Consider the following 21,253-nt stretch of genomic DNA (forward strand, 5'->3'; position numbering starts at 1 on the left):
CGCACACTCTCCTGCTCGCATCACCCGGAGATCAGCCTCCGGGAGATGCGAGCAGGACAACAGCCAGAGCAGTATCAGGGGGTGCTGCCAGCGGGAAATCTCCGCTCGCACCACTCCCTGGATTTACTATTGGTGATCGCATCTGCAGTTAGGGTTAACGCTTTTTGCATTTTTTCCCACCCTGAGTCACACTCGGGATTACCACTAGGGGGGTTAAAACAAATAAAATAACCTTCAAAAAATCTGGCTTTTAGTTTTTTTACAAATGATTTTTTTTTTCTCCCCCATACCTGAAATGTGCAAAACCCAACAAATAAATAAATACAACATAAAAATATAACATTATAAAAAAATTTTTTAAAACATATAAACTTAACGTTTAAAAAATTGTACTGCCTGGGCATACCAGGGGGGGCCATACCAGGGGGGCCCATCCTCAGCTGACGCTCTATGGCAGACATCCTCCTGTGCAGCCAATACAGGCTATCCCGTCTACTTCCTGGCGGGTGAAGAAAAAACAATAATATATTAACCGGAAGAGTTTGGTAAAAACATTTAAGAAAAGTACTGTTCTTGTAAAAAAACAAACTAATGAAACTATCAACATACTAGAAGGTTGTCTGCCATGACGTTGGGTTGGGAAGACGGTGGTGGGGGGCTTGGAACCTCCTCAGGAGGGCTGGCTGCCTCCATCAATGTGGAACTGCCTGTGTATGTGGAAGGAGACAAAAAAAAAAGGAGGTAAGTACTAAGCAAATGTAATAGTATAATATACAGCTAGTTCTTAAATTGCTCACTGCTAAAGAATTCAAGTTATGTCATCCCATCAAGTTATGACTGTTTTGCTGCTTACACTGTGCCAAACAAGAAAGAAAGGTGATTCCTGGGGCCAAGCTAATTATGGCTATGGAACCTAAGTGATGCAGTTTGTTGGCAAAGAAGGTTGTGGGTTTTCACAAGGGACAAACTTGACTAAGTGGCCTTGGCCTTTGTCTTCTGTTAAAAGCTGCCTAGACATGAAGCTAGCCATACACTCCTAATGATACTTGATGGAGCAAGGCTTAACAAACTATATTCTAGTTGATATTCATGGTTCTAAAGGAATGTTCACAATATCTAAAATCAAGACATACTTACATTCAGATGAGGAACTTGTGTCCTGAGGTGGGTCTGGCAAGGGCGCTCCACTAGCTGTAGATAAAAAATAAACACCAAGTAAAAGTGGATGGGCAGAACTAAAGTAGATTTGTAAGGTTAAATAAGGTGAATAGATTAATGCAGAACTTCTAACTGATACTTTTTGCCTACGTTCAAAAATTCTGAGCAAACATTTGTCAATACAACTATGAACAACTAAACAACTCATGTCTATTTTTAGTCATGCTAGCCAACAACCTAAAAAGAACCTTCATTTGACGCATAATTAAAGACTTGAAGCTACATGAAATGTGAGAATGTGTTGAATTGCAACATATGTTACAAAAGTTGATTCTAAGGTTAGCTTACAGGCAATCTCCTCGGTCTCGGCTGCCTCCTCTCCTTCGTCTGAGGACTCTGGCTGTTGATGTTGGGCAGCAGGCTCCTCCTTTTTATGGATGGCTCCTCCTCTGGGCATGGCTCCTCTTCCATGGCTGGCTCCTTCTATGGGGATTGCTTCTCTTCCTCCAGGGATGGCTCCTCCTCTGGGGATGGCCCCTCCCGGGATGGCTCTTCCTCCTCCGGGGATAGCTCTTCCCCCTCTGATAATGGCTCCTTCTGGACGTCCTGTGGGACTGCCAGTCGCCTGTGTGGCCACCCCAAGATCAGCAGCCGCAGGCGTGATGGAGACTTGGCTGTAATAACACAAACAAACACAAACATCACAAATTAATAAGGGTAAGAAAAAATAGGAAGTGAGAAACAAACAGTACTAAGGACAGACAATACTACTTTCCACAAACAAAAACCATTTGAAAACACAGCCCCTTAACAAGAGGAGAGGACAAAATGCATTACTTACCAGACAGGATGTGGTCCCCCACTTCGCGGAGGAAATCCAGTCTCCGCCGCTTCAGGTCACTCCAAGTGTGGTGTAATTGTTTAACACTTGGGCAAGTCCTTGCAGGGGTCCACAATCTGTCTGCCACGCTCTCCAGAATGCACCGCTTCCCATAAAAGGACGGCTGCTGATCGTAGCGCAGCATAAGCATTGTCTAAGGAAAAAGAGAAAACAAATGTTATTTCTTTTTACAACAAACACTTCTTAAACACAACAAATCAGAGATAATGGATTTATTTATTTTCTGGTGCAAATTGGCATAGTTTGTTTGCAGTTCTTAACTGGTAATAATGTGTCTAGATATGTATGTGTATACTATTACTACAAATCTTCAGGATTCCACCACACTAAGCTACATCATACCTACATAATTGAAAACCCAAACATTGGGCTCCTAGATGTAAACTTTATTAACCCTGTTTTTGCTTGAGTGAAGCATAAGTGCCAGACATACATACAATCTATGTGAAAAATATAAGCACAGCTGCATTACATGTCCGAAAATGCAGCACGTGTACTTATTTTGTTGCCACAGAAAAAAAAAAAAAAGACAAAACACTCTCTCTCTCTCTATCTATCTATCTATCTATCTATCTATCTATCTATCTATCTATCTGAGACTGTTGAATGATGTGCCTTCCACAAACACTGTATTGGGGTCTCATCTATCAAGAGTATTCTCTGTCCTCCAGATAAAGATAATTTCCAGCCTAGCATGATAGTTAGTAGGCTAATTAGTGCTCTTCAAATGATCCACCTCTGAACGAGCTTAATCGGGTAGAATCATGAAGATTTTTGCAAACCGTATATACACACATTGAATAATGTGCATGTACATAGTTGTCAACAGCCAACCTTAGGTGTGTGGACCTCTACCCAGCTCTCATCCGCAGCTCTAATCCATTAAAAGAACAATAGAGGACACTCCATTTTCAGCTGTGCTCCGTGCAGAGGATTCCAGCTGGTAGTAAGAGCTGGGGGGTGGGAACAGCGCAGCTAGAATGAGATGGGGACACAGGTTGTCCCTCCCCCTTTCTATAGCTGTGCTGTGGCTTCTATATAAAAAAATTCTTGGGAAAATATATCCATTCTGTGGGCATGTGTAATGACATCATGGGCACAGTGTAAAAGCTGTGTTCGGGAATTCTGCTTGTCATATCTTGCAGCCTACAGCCTGGAGTGTACAAGCACAGAGATCCCACATAGATAATTGTCCCAAAATATCTCCAAAATTTCAAGATTTCAAGCATTTGAAGATATGGGGATCCCAATTGAAAACACTATTGAAAATCCTACATTGGGAATGCATTTTCCAAAGCAAGTCTACAAAGGGGTCCTTAATTGAAAAAAAAACCCAGGCCCACTTACATAGCAAAGAACAAGTGTCCCCACTTGAACCTACATTTTCTGGTTTGTGCACCTCACCATTCCCAATAAATTGGTGTTCTTTGAAATGTAGGTATAAATTTAAGGGGAACGCCCCAATTCTCCTTGCTAAGTGAGTGGCCCGGGGGGGAGGGGGCATAAATGGATCTTTCGCTTTTGGCCTCCTAGATGCACTTGCTTTTGAAACAGCAACAACCTCCAAGAAATGTTTGGTAGTAGCTAGGATGAACCTCTGTGTACCCTCAAAATTTCAAGTTGTTACAAACAAGGGTTTAGGACATCTGAAGGATTAAAGACTGTGAGTTTTTAGGCTGAGGAATACGAGAAGCAGCTTTAACACACATTTAATGGTGCAGACATGCATGCATGATGCATAAAAACACATTTAACCCCCCTAGCGATAATCCGGAGTGTGACTCGGGGTGGATTTTACATGCAAAAAGCCGTAATCCCGAGTCACACTCAGGGTTACTTTAAAAGCCCCCCTTACCTTTGCCCGCACTCCAGTGGCAATCCGATGGTCCCGCTGTCATGCTGGGGCACTGGTCTGTCGGGGGCGTGGCCACGCGGGAAATTTAAAAGCAGATTAACGAGTAATCTGCTTTTAAATACCACCCGGGTCCCCGCCACCCCGCTGCTCGCATCAGCAGTGAGATGCGAAGCACAATTATTATTATTATTATTATTAAACAGGATTTATATAGCGCCAACATATTACGCAGCGCTGTACATTAAATAGGGATTGCAAATGACAGACTAATACAGACAGTGATACAGGAGGATAGAACCCTGCCTCGGAGAGCTTACAATCTAGTAGGTGGGGGAATTTCACACACAAAAGGATGGGAGATATGTAGTGGTGGTTTCAAAAGACAGAAGAAGACGGGTAGGCAAGTTTGAAAAAATGGGTTTTGAGGACTTCTGCATTGTGCTTCACATCTCACTGCACATGCGAGCAGCAATAGCAAATTCTGGGGGTGAAGCCAGCTGGCACCACCCCCGGAATTTGCTATTGCTGCTCGCATCTCCTAGAAGAAGCGATGCACAATGCAGAAGGTCTGGAGATGCAGAGCAGCAGCAGTGTCAGTGTGAGGCGTGCAGAACATCCCCACTCGCATCACCCGGGAGGATGTGTCATCTTCCGGGTGATGCGAGTGGTGATGTATTGGGGGTGTGTCTGGGCGGGAAATTTAAAAGCAGATTACAATGTAATCTGCTTTTAAATGGTTTTTGCACACCACACAACATGAAATAAAAATAAAAGTACATTTTTCATTTTATATTTTATTTTAAGATTACATTGTTGTCTATTATTTCATTATTTTTTAAATAAATATTTATAATTATGTATTATATTATAATTTATGATTATAACATAATAAATAAATATATTTATCATACCCGGGAGTTAATCCTAAGAATTACAGGCCCACAATAAAAAAAAAATTTAATGCAAAAAAATTAGGATCACTTTTTGCATAAAAAAACTGACAGAATTAGAACGCTAGAGGGGTTAAATGGCGCATGCATGATGCATCAACACACATTTAAATGTGCAGAAATGCATGCATGATGCATAAACACACATTTAAAGTGCAGACATGCATGCACGATGCATAAAAACACATTTAAATGTGCAGACATGCATGCATTATGCATTAAAAACACATTTAAATGTGCAGACATGCATGATGCATAAACACACATTTAAATGTGAAGACATGCATGATGCATAAACACACATTTAAATGTGCAGACATGCATGCATGATGCATACAAACACATTTAAATGTGCAGACATGCATGCATGATGCATAAAAACACATTTAAATGTGCAGACATGCATGCATGATGCATAATATATATATATATATATATATATATATATATATATAATGTGTATATACATATATATCTAGAAGCAAGCAAGAACTTGTGTGTGTGCTTTGGACCTTTGTGGAAAAAAATATATATTTATTTCTAATTAATGATGTATATAAATATATATTTATATATATATATATATTTATCAAGCAAGAACTTTTGTGTGTGCTTTGGACCTTTGTGGAAAAAAAAAATATATATATTTCTAATTAATGATGTATATAAATATATATATATATATATATATATGTAAATATAAATAAATATCTATAGAAGCAAGCAAGAACTTGTGTGTGTGCTTTGGACTTTTGTGAAAAAAATCTAGTTCGCTGGCATAAGCGAGGTCTCGCCCGCCAGAGCCCGCTTGAATTTATCACCAGGCCGATCCCCGGGTCTGGCATCGGATGCGTTTCGATAGGCACCTGTGTATAAAGTTGAAATCAGTTAACTCCTTCTAAACCTGAAAATATTAGGTCATGTGAAAATGTTTTTATTTCTCAGCTAATATAAATGTTTGAAACATTTGAACAGCCCAAACATTTTTATTTAGGTCAAAGTGAAAGATGTGTGCTATTAGAAAGATTTATTTTTTAGGGGAACAGTGACTAATGCAAGCTGGCCAGTGTCAAAACTGCCGATGATTCGTGTCTCCAGCGGCGAGATCATTCCGGTTAATAACTTCCGTGCGAATTTAGTTGATAAATTGATTGAAGGGCTCCAAATTTGGTTCGCGAATACAAATGCGTGAGCGAACTTCCGATTTTGCTTGGTGAATCACCCTCCCCATCTCCCATAGGCTAAAAAAGACTTGAATTTGTGTTTGGTAGACACCGCTGAGCCTAATCTGAGATGGACACAAAACAAGTGCTGCGCAAATAACAATAAAATTGGTACAATGTTGGCCAATAAACTGCGGCAGCTACCTAAATACAGGCCTGCGTTTTCTCTGAGAACCAGGAGTCATGTTAATTCTTCCAACCCTCTCAATATAATAGATGAATTTAGCCACCAGTTGGCTAAATTATATAGTGTTTCCCCTGGGATCCTCTCTTCGAGGATCAACACATTTTTATCTAAAACACAACTTCCAATAATAAATAATGATCAAGCTGGTTGTTTAGGTGTTGACATTACCGTTTTGGAAGTGTTAGCTGCGAATAAATCTTTTAAGATTGGCAAGAAGGGTGGCCCGGATGGGTTTACTGCTCTTTCTTATAGGAAGCTGGTGGATCATATTGCCCCTCATCTGGCTCTTTTCAATAATTTCAAGACTTCTGGTCTTCCTAGTGCTAGTATGTTGCAGGCCCAATTGGTATTGATCCATAAGCAGGGTAACGACAATCTTGACTGGTCAAATTACAGACCTATATTGTTGCCCAATATTGACCTTAACTTTTTGCGAAAGTGCTAGCTTAAAGGAGTATTTGCCTTCTTTGATCCATACCGATCAAGTTGGCTTTATACCCGGACGCCAGGCATCTCATAGTATTCGAGGTACGATTGTGCCTAAATATTTGGCCAGGGGGTCTGATCAGAAGTTTATGGTCTTATCTCTTGATATGAACAAGGCTTTCGACTCGTTATCCTGGCAATACTTAAACTTACCTTTGAATAAATGGAAATTAGGGGCAGATTTTTTATCATGGATAAATGTTATGTATTCTAACCCTACAGCTTCGGTGAGCTATTGTGGCTATACATCTAAACCTTTTGCTATTGCTCGAGGCACTAGGCAGGGGTGCCCTCTATACCCGTTACTTTTTGTACTGGCGTTGGAACCACTTGCAGCGTTGATTAGACAAAGAGCTGAAGTTTCAGGTTTCAAAACTTTGCAATATACTCATAAAATTTCGCTAATAGCTGATGATATTTTGTTGTAAATAACCACCCCTCACGTGACGTTACCGTCAATTATAAGGATTTTTGTGAGTTTTGAAGAGATTTCAGGGCTTGAATGTTTCCCTAACAGATGCAGAGGTGGATATACTTTGGGCTAACTTTGCATACAATTGAGTAAGGAGCTGCCTTTTTTAGGTGTTGAGATTGTTGCGGATTATGGCATATTGTATAAAGCTAATTTCGTACCTCTAATAAGGTTTTTTGTCAACTTTTGCAGTCCTGGGATATGCCATATTTATCATGGTATGGGCACATCAATGCCATTATGATTACTTTTTTGCCTAAAATTTTCTATTATATGCAAGCTCTCCCTATACCTTTTTCTTTTGGGATATGACAGACTCTCCAAAAAAATGTGCTGCGATTTATATGGAAATCTGGACCCCCCGTATTGGCAAGCACGTGCTTTTTCATTCTAAATTAAATAGAGGTCTCAGAGTGCCTCACCTTTACTCCTATTATAAAGCCTCTCAATTGGTTCCTCTCATCTCCATCCATATTAGATCTATCCTGTCCACTGTGGGCATTAATTGAATTGACTCTTATTCCCTCCTGTTCTGTGGCAAATTTATTCTGGATCCCCTCACTATTTAGACCCAAGAATGTGAGCCCATTTTTGATGCATATTTTACAAGTTTGGGACACTATTAAGTACAAAATTAAATTTATTAGTGGTCATCGTCCTTTAATGGATTTATTTGATAATGCCCTTTTCCAACCAGGTCCTAATAATAGGTCCAGCTTTATATGGTGGATTAGGCAAAACCTTTTTACGGTGGGATCTATGATTTCCAGCTCAGAGGTAATTTCTTTTAGTTATTTAAAAGAGAAGTATGATATTCCCGATCAGGAACTTTTTCGTTATTTGCAAATTCAGCATTTTATCAATTGCCTGATTGGTAACCTATGGCTTTCTTTAACTGTTTCAGCCTTTGAACGTGTATTTAGAGATAAGGCAATTTCAGTGGGGGCCATTTCCTTTTTTTATGCATCTATTGTCGATGAAAGGTTTAATAAACCGGTGTCCTATCTATCAGCATGAGAATGGGAACTCTCTATAGTTATTGAAGATACTTTAAATTTATGGTTAGCTATATCCAAATCCTCCAGGAATGTACTTGCTCTGGAAAATTGTCATAAGGTCCTAATGAGATGGTATCTTACTCCTGCTAGAATAGCTCACGCATTCCCTTCTGTGTCACTGAATTGTTTTAGGGGCTGCACTGTAAAAGGTACTATGGGTCATATATGGTGGCTTTGTCCCAAAGTGTCCAGATTATGGATAAGAGTATATCATATGATTTATACTGTACTAGGGATCAATTTATCTAAAGACCCACAACATGCATTGTTTCATGTTCCTATTCTTATTGTTGATAGAAAATCCTCTACCCTTATATTTTTATGGCTACCAAGCAGACTATTGCACATGCATGGAAGACTTCTGTATTGAATTTTTTGAAAATTAAAAATCCTATGTCTGGGACAATGAATAATGAAAAGATTATGGCCATTATCAATGACTCTCATTATAGGTTTTTGGCTATTTGGCAGCCCTGGTTAAACTATTCTTTACCGTCTCCGAGAACTTTCTCTTTTACATATATAAATGTGTATTTTTTTTTTGTTTTATATTGTAATGGGACATCTCTTTACTTTTTTTCTTTTTACCCCTCTTTTTCTTCTGGTATTTCATCTTTCTTTTCTGGAAGTTACAATACCCATGGGTATATATTTTCTTTTCTTTTTTTTTTGGATTGTTATGGTTATATTTTGAAGGAATATTTGTAATGCTGATTAATGTTGACTTATAAATACTGCTGAGCAGTAACAGCTATATGACTTTTTCTTTTGATATGAACAATGTTGTATGAACGTTTTTATATTTAAAGCATTTTCATTGTTATATACTCCTTGCCGTTTGTATTTGGTTATGTGATTTCAATAAAACTCTGTTGTACCAGAAAATATGAATCTAACAGTAGGAAATGCCTATTTTTTGGGTATAGGTATGTAAATAGGCTAAATTATTGACTATCAATTTGTGCAGAGTACAGTAGCCTAAATCAACCACTAATTGACTATTTACTACCTATATAAAAGCTGAACTTGATTGATTTATGCTTTTTTGTCCCTTGCAAAAAAATCCACAGTGTTTCAAGTATTCCAATACTGAAAAGATACTAGGCTAAGTGGGCAGAAGCATGTTTAGTTGTTGATACCTGTAAGAATAAACAGCAAATTATATTGATAACATGGGTAATGTGAGGCGGGTGACATCAGGGCTAGATATGACTTAATCGAAACTGATGCGATCAAATATACAATTATTTCCTAGAGCATGCTCTAAGATGAGCATTTCAGTAAATTTATTATGAATGTGATAAAAAAGGCTATTTAATTTATGAGCAAGTAACTCCTCAGACTTGAGGGACTGTCCATTTCATTTGTAAACTTTACTGTACTGTTGTACAGAGCAGGAAATTAAACTGCATCTTAGAATGGGAACATTTCAAAAACATGCACACTGTTGCCACTCCAGGCCTTGGGTATTTTTCAGATGTATTCATGATCCTACAAGCAGTCCCATGAAAAAAATCACATGAATGGTATGAGTAAAAAGAAATGACTGTGATATGTCAAACTGTGGTAGGACCTAAAACTCCTGAAAGTGTTCTTAAGGCATCAGTAAAATTTATATGTTTATTTATATACACAATATACATAATGCATGGCATCTGTATTCCCTCAAATGACATTATATACGTATTTACAGCATACAGTATATTACAGTATATACATTTTATGAGCATTTTCAAACAATCATAAATTGTATCGAAATGTATTTCAAACGTAAATTTGTATTCTCTGTTTGAGTAATCAAAGTTAGGTGTTGTCTTCTGAGATTAGCATGAAAATAAACTGGTATATGAAAAATAGTTTTACAAGTACCAATAAATGGTAGTTAAAGTGTATGCTCACTGTGATGTTGGGGATACCATTAATGTTAGATCTTCCCTTAAATGTACAGAAGTGGAGGCTGGAGTTTCACTTTAGGGTCTTTGTTTAAAAGTATAACAGACCAGGGTCAAAAATATCCCCTTTTAGGTATTTTTTTATCTGGCAATCAGAATCCTTCCAGACCCTTTAGATTACAACACGCATTGTAAAAGTGTTTTGTGTCTCCAGGTGTCATAAAACTCAGATAATGCTAGTATCGTGGCCGCTGACCTCTGAGCTGTAATTAGAAACCTATATAATATTAATCTCTATATTTCCACTATACCGTCCTGTATACAGTAGTAGTTGGCTGATTGTGTAGCTGGATCAATATGGTGAGCATTTTGGGACGAAGAACTAGTCTCCTAGGCCTCAGGAAAGCCTGGAAACTATATTTAGCCTGTTCTGGTGTCACGGTAGCTGCACGGCATGATAGTGGACCCTCTGTGTCACCAGCTCAGTAAGTAGATACGTGCACAGGGCGAAGAGTCTAAGCAGCTGCCCGGTCTTCACCAGAGCCTCTAGAGGTGAGGGTGTTGCGCTGTGGGCAACTGCCAGGTTGCGGCCCCCGTGCACGCAGAGGCAGGTAACTGCTAAACAAGCTGGAACAAAAACGTAGTGCCAGACGGAAATCCAAGAGAGTAGTCAGATGAGCCAAAAGATCAGGGCAGGCAGCGAACAAGGTTGGTCAGGAAACAGGCAAGAGGTCAGAACGGGCAGCAAACAAGCCTAGTCAGGAAACAAGCCGAGGTCAGTACACAAAGAATGGAGCAGGAGAAACACACAACAGGAACCTGGAAGCAGAGCCAAAGTAACTCCTTGAGACAAAGTAACTTCCTGTTGCCCTTTACTTCCTTTTAAGGGCAGGGCCTGTAATGATTGGAGCCATGTGACCTGCTGCATCCTACTCCACCACTAGAGGGAGTCCAGGAGACTAGAGGCTGGTGGTGTTCACAACTCCACCAGCAGGGGGAGCACGTCGGCGAAACACTCTAGTCCTCTGTGGTAGTGGAGCAGCTGACTGGGAGTCACATGACCTTGACCTGGACCGAGATGTGTACTGAGGAGATGATGCCTTAGCAGAGCTGGCAGCAGGGGAGAAAAGGGTGGGTGGCACTAAAGGAGACACAGATCCCCTGGACCTGCAGTGATCTGTGAGATCTGGTGAACCATAAGTCCCAGACATGCCTAGTTTGGTCTTTGTGAACTCAGTATATTGTGCTGATTAATAATCTGGGGGTTGGCATTTCACATAAAATCTGAATTTATCTAATTAATATTAGGGGAATCTTGCGTGTGTTCACTAAGCGTCGTAATCCATGTGGACACAGCCCCTTTAGATAGCCCCCACCCTGCCTGCTGTCATTGGATTTTCTTATTAGTCCCACCTCTGTGGTCGGCATAGACAAAGCCATGTAAGCCTAGCAGAAGGAGCTCTCAATGATACCATCTTGTTGCTAAGGACACAGCACAGACACATTGATGCTGATGAGTTCGGTCTCAGAGGTTGGAAGTTAGGTTTGCACAATATGGTGGGGGACTTCCCCTACTCTGCAGTATTTGATTCACAGTACCCTTATAGGGCATCAACCTTCTTCTAAAGACAATATTTAACCAGACATAATATACTACATATTGATGGTGTGCAGTTGAGCTCCCTTACCTCCACTTTTTATGCTTTTTTATACCAGCTTAACAGTAACCATGACACACTAGAAAGGGGCCTAGAAAGCCTGAGGGAACTGTAGCTTTATATCTGACAACAACAATATAGGGAAAATTGGCCAGCAACAACCTTCTGGGAACAATCCTAATTTACAACTCAGGCGCAACCTACCTGAAATGTTCCAATCCTCCTCACAAGACAGTACAAGATCAACCCAGGAATATGACCCAGGTGACTCCCAAATGCCTGTACCTGCCCCACTACCTACAGTACCAATGCTGGCATACATGAGCCAACTCCCTCAACATGCAGATCTTCAAACACTAGCTTCTGATATCAAAAATACCCTTACAGCTGGTATCTTTGATTTAAAAGAAGATATCCATTCGGTTGCCGCTAGACTTACTAATGTGGAACAAGCTTGTGCCAATAGAGAATCCGATATCCAAGAACTCTGCACCATTACTAGCCAACATACAACACAACTTATTTTGATGCGTTGTCATGTGGAAGATCTCGATAACAGAGACAGATGCAGGACCAACTATTTATGGCTCTTCAAGCCATATTTAATGAATTACTAGACCGACCGGCCGAGTTACCAATTGAGATAGAAAGAGTCCATAGAGGTAGGGAAGGAGATCCGCCTCGGGATGTAATTATATTATTATATATAATTTGAGGAAATTATGAGGCAAGCTGGTTCCAAAGAACGCATCCTGTATAATGAAACGGAAATGCATCTCTATCATAATCTCTAATCTATCACGCTTCAACAACGGAGGGCACTTCTACCCCTACTCTCAGCTCTGGGAGAACGTTGCATACCCTACCGTTGGAGATTCCCATTCTGTTTCTCAACCACAATTGAGGGATGATCTTACCACCTCCATACACCAGAGGACTTGCCAAGATTCCTTCAACAACTACACTTACCTGTTATTAATTTAGCAGATTGGTTTCCAGAGCTTTCCACTCATGGTCAAGAACACTTTCCACAAGGTGGAACCAGAACCCAGAATAGATGCCCAAGATTGGATGCGGAGCCCCAGAAGAGATGCAAGACGATGATGTTGTCCCCATGAAAATTTTTTTTTAAATATGAAGGGACCTTTATTTGTCGAAACATTAGTTTCTCTTAGTTGTTAGTTAGTTGTTTATTCTAATGTTAGATTGGGATGTGCCTATTTTTTCTTCCCATTACCCCCGGTCTCACATCAGGATAATGGGCACCTGCCAAATGACACTTATTTTCCCTAACAATAAGTGTGATTTACCGCACATTGAGCATACTAGTTTTTGTAACTCTGTATTAAAATGTCTTAATTTGAAGGTTTTTTCAAATGTTTTAAATGAGTATTTCATGATATGTAAGTGAAGGTTGATATGACATTGACACTTCCCCCAAACCAATTTGATGACAAGTTTAATGACAATGTGTATATCCCCTGCATATTTGACCATTCACATGCACATCCCAAATATTCCATAAGAGCGATCAGTCTTAGTCCCCTCTATGAATAAGAAGTCCCATTTGTTTTTCTCATGCCTTTTTCATTAATTCCCTTGGGGTGGTTGCCGACCCCCCTCGTCCACAAAGATTGATTAAAAAACAAAGGAAAAAGTACTTGTAAAAGTACATGTAAATCTACCCCCCACAGTTGGATATTTGTCCGACTGACCACATCTGTTTTTTTCTTGGTAAGTGAGTGTAAGTTTACACCCGCTCAGTATCTTTTACCTTCCGCTATTCTCTGTTTTCTATAGTTGATTTGTCAAGCACTGATCTATCAACCTAAATTTCTTTAATTTCCCAAAATTTTGTTCTAATGTTGATGTTTTAAAAGACTTTAAGGAGTTAAAGTTCTCAGCGATATTTGCAGGTCATGGAAATGTGTTTCACTAAATGTCAAAGGTCTTAACATACGATAAAAGATCCTCAACCATGTGTATGGTTAATAGATATAAGCCTCACATAGTGTTCTTCCAGGAGACTCACTTTAGACATCAGAATATCAAAAAATTAACATCTAATAAAGACCCAACTGCATTCCACTCAACCAGCCCTATTTCAAAATCCAAAGGAGTCCCAATACTCCTTTCCTAATCGTCCTAATAGTCCATTCCTAATCAGGTACATTTTAATTTAGAAGAGCAGATAACCGATCCTGATGGTTGCTACATTTTTTTAAGAGGCAACCTAGATCACAGACCAATCACTCTGGCTAACATTTAAGCCGCATACACACGTGCAGTTCTTGTGGTTGGAAAGGATCTTTCACGATCCTTTCCAGCAATAAGAACCGCAAGATGCATGAACGAGTGCTGTACATACAGCACCGTTCTGCTCTATGGAGAGGGGAGGGGGAGAGCGACGGAACGGCACCCTGCTGCGCGCTCTCCTCCTTCCCTTTCATTAGGATCGTTCATCGTCCGTGGATCCGCCAGGACGGATCAACGGACAATGAACGACATGGGCTGTACACACGCCAGATTCTCACCCGATATCTGGCCGATGGCGATTATTGGGCAAGAAAAATTTGATGTGTGGACGCAGCTTTATAGTTCAAATGTGGGCCAAACAAGATTTTTCCTAAATATTTTGAGAATTCTTCAGGGCTTTGCCAAAAGTGGGGATTTTAATGTCCCTCTTAACCCAACTCTAGAGTCTTCTACAGGAGCAGTTACCTTAACCTTCAGAGCTCTCAGTGCCATCAAATCATCCCTATCTGCTCTGATGTTACATGAAACTTGGAGAACACTCTACCTGAATACAAAGCATTACACATTCTTCTCCCACACATACAACAGATACTCTCGATTGGATTATTTTTTTCTATCTCAGAGAGATCTTGGTTGTCTTAACAAAGCTTCCATAGAACCAATAACCACATCAGATCATACCCCGATTACAATCACCATATCACTTTCAGAGGGTGTTGCCAAACAGAAATTTTGGAAACTAATTTAATGATGTTAAGACAAAACTTGAGGATTATATTGCACTTAATGCAAACCTGAATACTGACCCTGCTATAACATGGGCAGCCCATAAAAGTGTAATTAGAGGATCTTTTTTGAAATGGACAGCAAAACTTAAAAAAATTAGGCAACAGGAAATCTCTTTATTATCAAACAAGATCCAAACTTTAGAAGCAGCCCATAAACGTTCACAGGCAGAAAATACTTTACCAGAATTACCAGATCTGAGACAAAAACTGAAAGAGACACTTTTAGTTCAAGTTAGACGCTCATTCGCCTTATCTTCCAAGTTCTTTTATGAACATGCCAATAAAAGTGGTAGATATCTTGCTAGGGCTTTTAAGGTGAAACAAGCCCGAAATATTATCACACAGATAAGAGATAAACATGGTCGAATTTATTCAAACCAGATGAGATAGCCAACCAATTCCAAGCTTACAACACCCAGCTATACAATATGGAGCCCTCCCAACAACCAGAAGGGGAACTGAATGATAAGCAAACGGCTATACGCACATTTTTAGACAAATACGCCCCGCGTAAAATATCCGCTGAAAATGCAGAACTACTAAAAGACCAACCTCCGACCTGGAATTTTAACAAACTTTAAAGCAATTGAAACCAGGACCAGATGTCCTGACTACCCAGTATTACAAAGCCTTTGCCTCCATTATATCCCTTCATCTCCTGGCACTATTTAATTCATTTGGGAAAGAAAACTCCACTCTCTGAATCTCAGTCTTACACAAAGAAGAGAAAGATGCATCCGGCTGTATCAACTATAGGCCCATATCATTGTTGAATGTTGATATAAAGATATTTACAAAGATATTGGCAAATCGTCTAATTACTCTCATCCCACAACTAATAGAATTAGACCAAGTTGGATGTATTTCAGGTAGAGAATCCAGAGATAATACCATCAAAGCTCTTAACCTGGCGTACTGGGCTCAGAATTCAAACTATCACTGCTTTTTCATATCCACATATGCAGAAAAGGCATTCGAAAGGTTAGCCTCGGATTACATGGCGGCTGTTTTAGATGCTATAGGGATCCAATCTTTAATGCGTGCCAGAATTTATTTGCTTTACTCCAATCCATCAGCGATCGAATAAATGGTATGCTTTCTGCTTTCTGCTTCCTGTCTCCATTAACAATGGCACCAGGCAGGGGTGTCTGCTTTCCTCCTTGATTTTTGTATTAGCTCTTGAACCACTACTAAATCAAATTTGGGAAAAAAAAATAGATCTATGGGCTACTTGTTGGAAACAAAGAATATTAACTAGGTATGTTTGCAGATGATATTCTTTTCACACTCACTCGACCCATGTCCTCCATTCCTGCACTACCTAACATTTTGGAATCATTCCAAATCCTTTCATACTTTAAAATTAATTACTCAAAATCATCCGCCCTAAACTTATCACTTCCCCCACAAGAAGTCAGAGATTGCCAATCAAGATTTCAGTTCACATGGCAAAAAAAATCTCTCACATATCTAGGACTACAGCTAGCGACATCAGTTTCAGAACTATATAACCTGAACTTTGTACCTCTTTTTTCCAAGTTGTCAACTGATTTGATAACCTGGGATAAATCCGCCTTCTCTCTGGTTTTGAAAATGAACGTCTTACCAAGAATTTTATATCTAATGCAAACAATCCTGATCTTCCTCCCAGATTCTTTTTCAGATATGTACTCTCTTGTTTTAGAATGTTTCACTGGGGACAAAAACCCCCCGGGATAGTATTTCGCCTCCTTGCAACAGCGAAAAACAATGGAGGCATAGGACTTTCAGACATTATAAAATATTACTGGGCTTGCCATCTTGCTAGAATTGTTGACTGGTGTGCAAACTCAGAACTTTTACTCCATTCACTCATTGGTACCTCCCTGTAAGGCGCTAAGGAGTTTTGCTGATTCTTGTAGTTAAATAATTTTGTACTTTTGTTATGTTTTGTAGATGATTGAATTATGTTGAAACTATTTGTACTCTACCCTTTTTGCCTTGAAACTCTTCCTTTCCTCCCTACGGCCATATATCTGTTACTTTGACAAAAATATCTTGTTCTAGGAAAACCACAAGGACATCTGTTATGTCTGCTAATTGTCTCTAGTCATGTGATCATGCACTGATCATGCCTTTGAACTGGTATATGAACTGTGTGCAAACAATAAAGTTTTGAGAGTGATCTAACCACACATTAAATTGCGTGTGTTATACCCTTCCAGCGCTGTAAACAGAAGCTATTAGAAAAGAGGGAAATATTGATCCGGGATCAATAGGTAAATGCCTTAACCTCCTGAGCGTTACACTGAGGTCTAGATTTCTGTACCAAAAGTGATCCATCGTTTTTCATGAAATTTTTTTCTAAATTGTAGACCTGTAACTTATAGAAATATGTCCGAACAGGGGTTCTTGTAGATATTATGAATATAAAAAATGTTTGAAACACACAATCATTTAAAAAAAAAAAAAATACTTTTAATAAAATTAAAGGAAAAACACAAAAATCAGCTTAAACATGACTACATAAACAAAGCTTGAAGCCATGGCAGGGGGGGTCAGGCAGCCGGCATCTTACCGGTCCCGCTGGCACCCGACGCTGGAGAGGGAGATCGACGGACGACGCTGGACGGAGGACGACGCTGGAATACGAAAACGACGCTGGATGAGCACAGGGGGACCAGGTAAGTATGGATGGGAAAAATCTCAGGGTTAACCATCCTTGCAATTTTTTTGTGCCCGAACGAAGGTCGGGCTTAACGGCAAGGTGGTTAACACTCCCTGAGAATTTTTATGCTGTCAATGCGTAGATTTAAAATTTCATCCACTCCAAGTCCTCTCACCCCAGTATGGTGTAACCCCATGTTCCCACCTGGTTTAGCCTAATATTTTTTTTAAAAATTCTGGCGAGATGACCGAAAACTTTCAGCAGGTCATTTTTTTGTTAGGGGCAATATTAAAGACAAACAAATCCTACAAACTGAAAAGGAGGACTCTCCAATACCTTGGTGGTCTTATTTACAACTAAGAAACCTTCTTCACAACTTGAATAGGGAGGGCTTTTGCTCTAGATAACTTACCATTTTTGAAAAGTGATGTGCTTCCACAAACCCAGTAAGACACACAATCTTAGTGAGTTATAGTTTACTCTCACCACCTTCTGATAACCTGTCAGACTGTTCCTGTAAGCAGTTGGTGTCAGATTTGGGGGCAAATTTTTCGGAGGAAGATTGGGAAATTATCAAAATATTCACAGTCAAAGGCTCCTAGAATGTGAATATACAAGAAACTAATTTTAAAATACGCACCAGATGGTACAGAGTCCACCAAGTTCTGCACAAAATGCACCCTCAAAATGACTCGAAATGCTGGAGATGTAAATCCGAAGTAGGCTCTGTGGCAGGCGCAGCACTATGAGGTGCCTTGTGCGCTGTGGCATTAGAAGAATTATTATTTCTGTCTCTCTTTAGTCTGATCAGACTCTATAATTCCTCTAATACCGTTCCATAAAAGTAGTAGGTTTAAAGAGCACACCAAATACTTTAGATAACTTCTTTAGGTTGTGATTGGTTGAGGCCTCTGCATAGTGTAAGACTCACTGTGATTGGCTTATATTCTAGCTAGATAATGACTCTTAAAGGTATATTTTCCTTTTCTGTCTATGTTAACAAAATGCATATATATAACTGTTATAAACATTCACAACCATAAAATACAGTGATAAGCTGTATAGTGGGGTTATTGGCAGGTTTAGGTGTATACAGAATATACTGCACTAATAACCTAGGACAGGTTTTAGCTGGCCAGCTACAGGCTCGTTCCTACACATGTGGTGGAGTTATCCAAATATTCAACCCTTTTGGACTGAAGTTACTAATATGCTACCGAAAAAACCCAGTGAACATAATATCACATCTCCAGTGCAAATTCTGCTACACCACAAAACTACAAGAATTTGTTGCTTTTTCTAATTTTGAAAGCAGACAAATTATTAGATTTGTGGAAATCTTCAATCAGTCCCACTTTGCGTAATTGGTTCACACAAATCAATCGTACTGCAGAAATGGAGGAAATGATACACTCATCCCGAGATACAATAACAAAATACTACACTATTTGGGCGTCCTGGTGGCACTTCCATGATTGCCAAGAATATTGCAATGTGTTTAAGGATCAGCCATAGATTGTTATTTTCTTGTTAAGAAGGGAGTCCAGTTTGTAAAACGTGATATTTACCTCTCCTGTTTTATTTTCCCTTACTTTTTTTACATCCACCCCCTTTTCTTAATCCCACTCCCTTCTATTGCCTTTTTTTCTGGCAATTCATTGTAAAATGCAAACGTACACAGATAGCCCCGTATTGTATTGGAAATAGAACATAAGGTGCACAAGCTACTGTGTACCCTTGATAAGGCTTTTCTTTCCTCTTCCTCTTCTACATTTTGTCTTTGTATTTTTGTATATTTGTATGACTACAAATGGTTGTTTATTTTTGTTACTGTACTAACTAATATATGCATATTTCATGCAACTGTAATATTATGTCATTTCATTTGTTATTCAATAAAGCTTTATTTTGTAAGCTGAATCTCTGAATGCTGTAAGTAGTAATAGTGAAACTTGCTAAACCGAAAATGCTATTATAAACATTGTGATTTCTGGGACATCCCTGTCTGGAGTGGCAGTGGGTGACACAGACAGTATAAAAGAAGCAGAATCATAACTGCAGTTGTCAAGGAAAACAGTGTGTGCTTCCATCTAAGCACATGGTGGCAGTCCACCTGTGGTTGTGTGTTTGGAAAGGGTTAACAGAGTGGTTAACCTTGCCCCGTGATGGCCCTTCTCAGCCTGCTGGTGAGTGGACTGTTGCTGAGGGTGCTGAAAATTCTATGCGCAGGGTGTAGGCTGAGAGGGGGCGACCCAAAATAACTTTTTATTTTTCTCTGATTTTTTGGAGAAATGCTAGTACCTGTGCAGGATTATTATTACACAGTATTTATATAGCACCATCATATTAAACAGTGCTGTACAAAGTATATAGTCATGTCACTAGCTGTCCCTGAAGGGGGCTCTCAATCTAATGTCCCTACATCAGTCATATGTCTTTTACTACAGTCTAAGGTGATTTTATAGTGGGTAGCCAATTACCCTAACTGCATTTTTTTGGGATGTGGGAAGAAACCCACACAAACACTGGTAGAACCTGCAAATTACATGCAGATAGTGTCCTGGTCAAGATTAGAACCTGGGACCTAGTGTTTCAAAGGCCAGAGCACTTACCTCCGAGCCACTGTGCTCTATGCATCAACACTTGGGAGATTCTCCCTTACTTCCTGTTCCAGAAACAGCAATTCCAAATAGTCCCCAGGACAAATTGTGATGGTTGATTATTCCAACAGGGACTCAGACAGTACTAAACATAAATTAACAGCGCTTCCACAATCTATTCAAAAGTATAAAATCTATTCAAGTGTAAAAACAGCAAAAATTATTCAGTCTAAAACTCAGTCTAGTAGAAAATGCAAGAAATAGGAGCTGTAGTTCGAAAATGTTTTATTGAAACAAAAAAGTTGTTCTAACACATTTACACTCTGCAACCAAATATCTAATGAAGAAAGCCCCCTAAAAGAAGCTTTACAGTAGGTATTTCAAGTAAAATTACATATTTCTAACTATGGAATTGGGTAGTTCTTGGGAACCATGGGAACAGTTCTAGGACTGTGCTTCACCTGCACAATACTGCTACCCTGGTACTTGCAAATTGTTGTCACATCTCACAATAAGAGTGTGATGCAGAGTGGTTCAAACATTCACGCTGATGTGTCACGTGGCACAGCCGAATGGAAGCCTTGGAGGACCTCTATTCACTCTGAGCATACAGGTGTCAGCGCTCAGGATTATGCAAGACTTAGAGAAGATTGATTATCATGGGAGAACCTGGGTATTCCAGCAAACCTTAAAGTGGAGATAAACCCATCCGTCAGGAGGTTTGATCCATTGGGTCTTGCGTCGTCCCAGTATCAGTCTTCGGCCTGGTGCAGAGGAAGTGCCGGGTGGCGACATCTTCTCCTCTCTTTTACCGGGTTCTTCTTCCTGCGAAGGGGCATGATCGGGTGACGTAGATTGGGGAAAAAATGTTTTTCTATTGATGGAAGCGCTCCTTCTGCGTATGCCCGAGATGCAGCCAAAAGTCACCCAGAGTGCGTGACATAGGTGTCCCAGGAGTTTCTGCGCTCCCATTCATTCACCAAGAAATAAGGGGGCGGAGCTTCATTTAAAAAAAACAAAAACAAAAAAACAAAATGTATCAATAAATATGGCTCACAAAGTAATATACAGGGATTCAGTGTTAGGGGCTTTGTAGTGTGAGGAGATGAACACAGGGTTCAG

This window comes from Pyxicephalus adspersus, chromosome 2 (assembly GCF_032062135.1).
Source record: "Pyxicephalus adspersus chromosome 2, UCB_Pads_2.0, whole genome shotgun sequence".
NCBI classification, from domain to species: domain Eukaryota; kingdom Metazoa; phylum Chordata; class Amphibia; order Anura; family Pyxicephalidae; genus Pyxicephalus; species Pyxicephalus adspersus.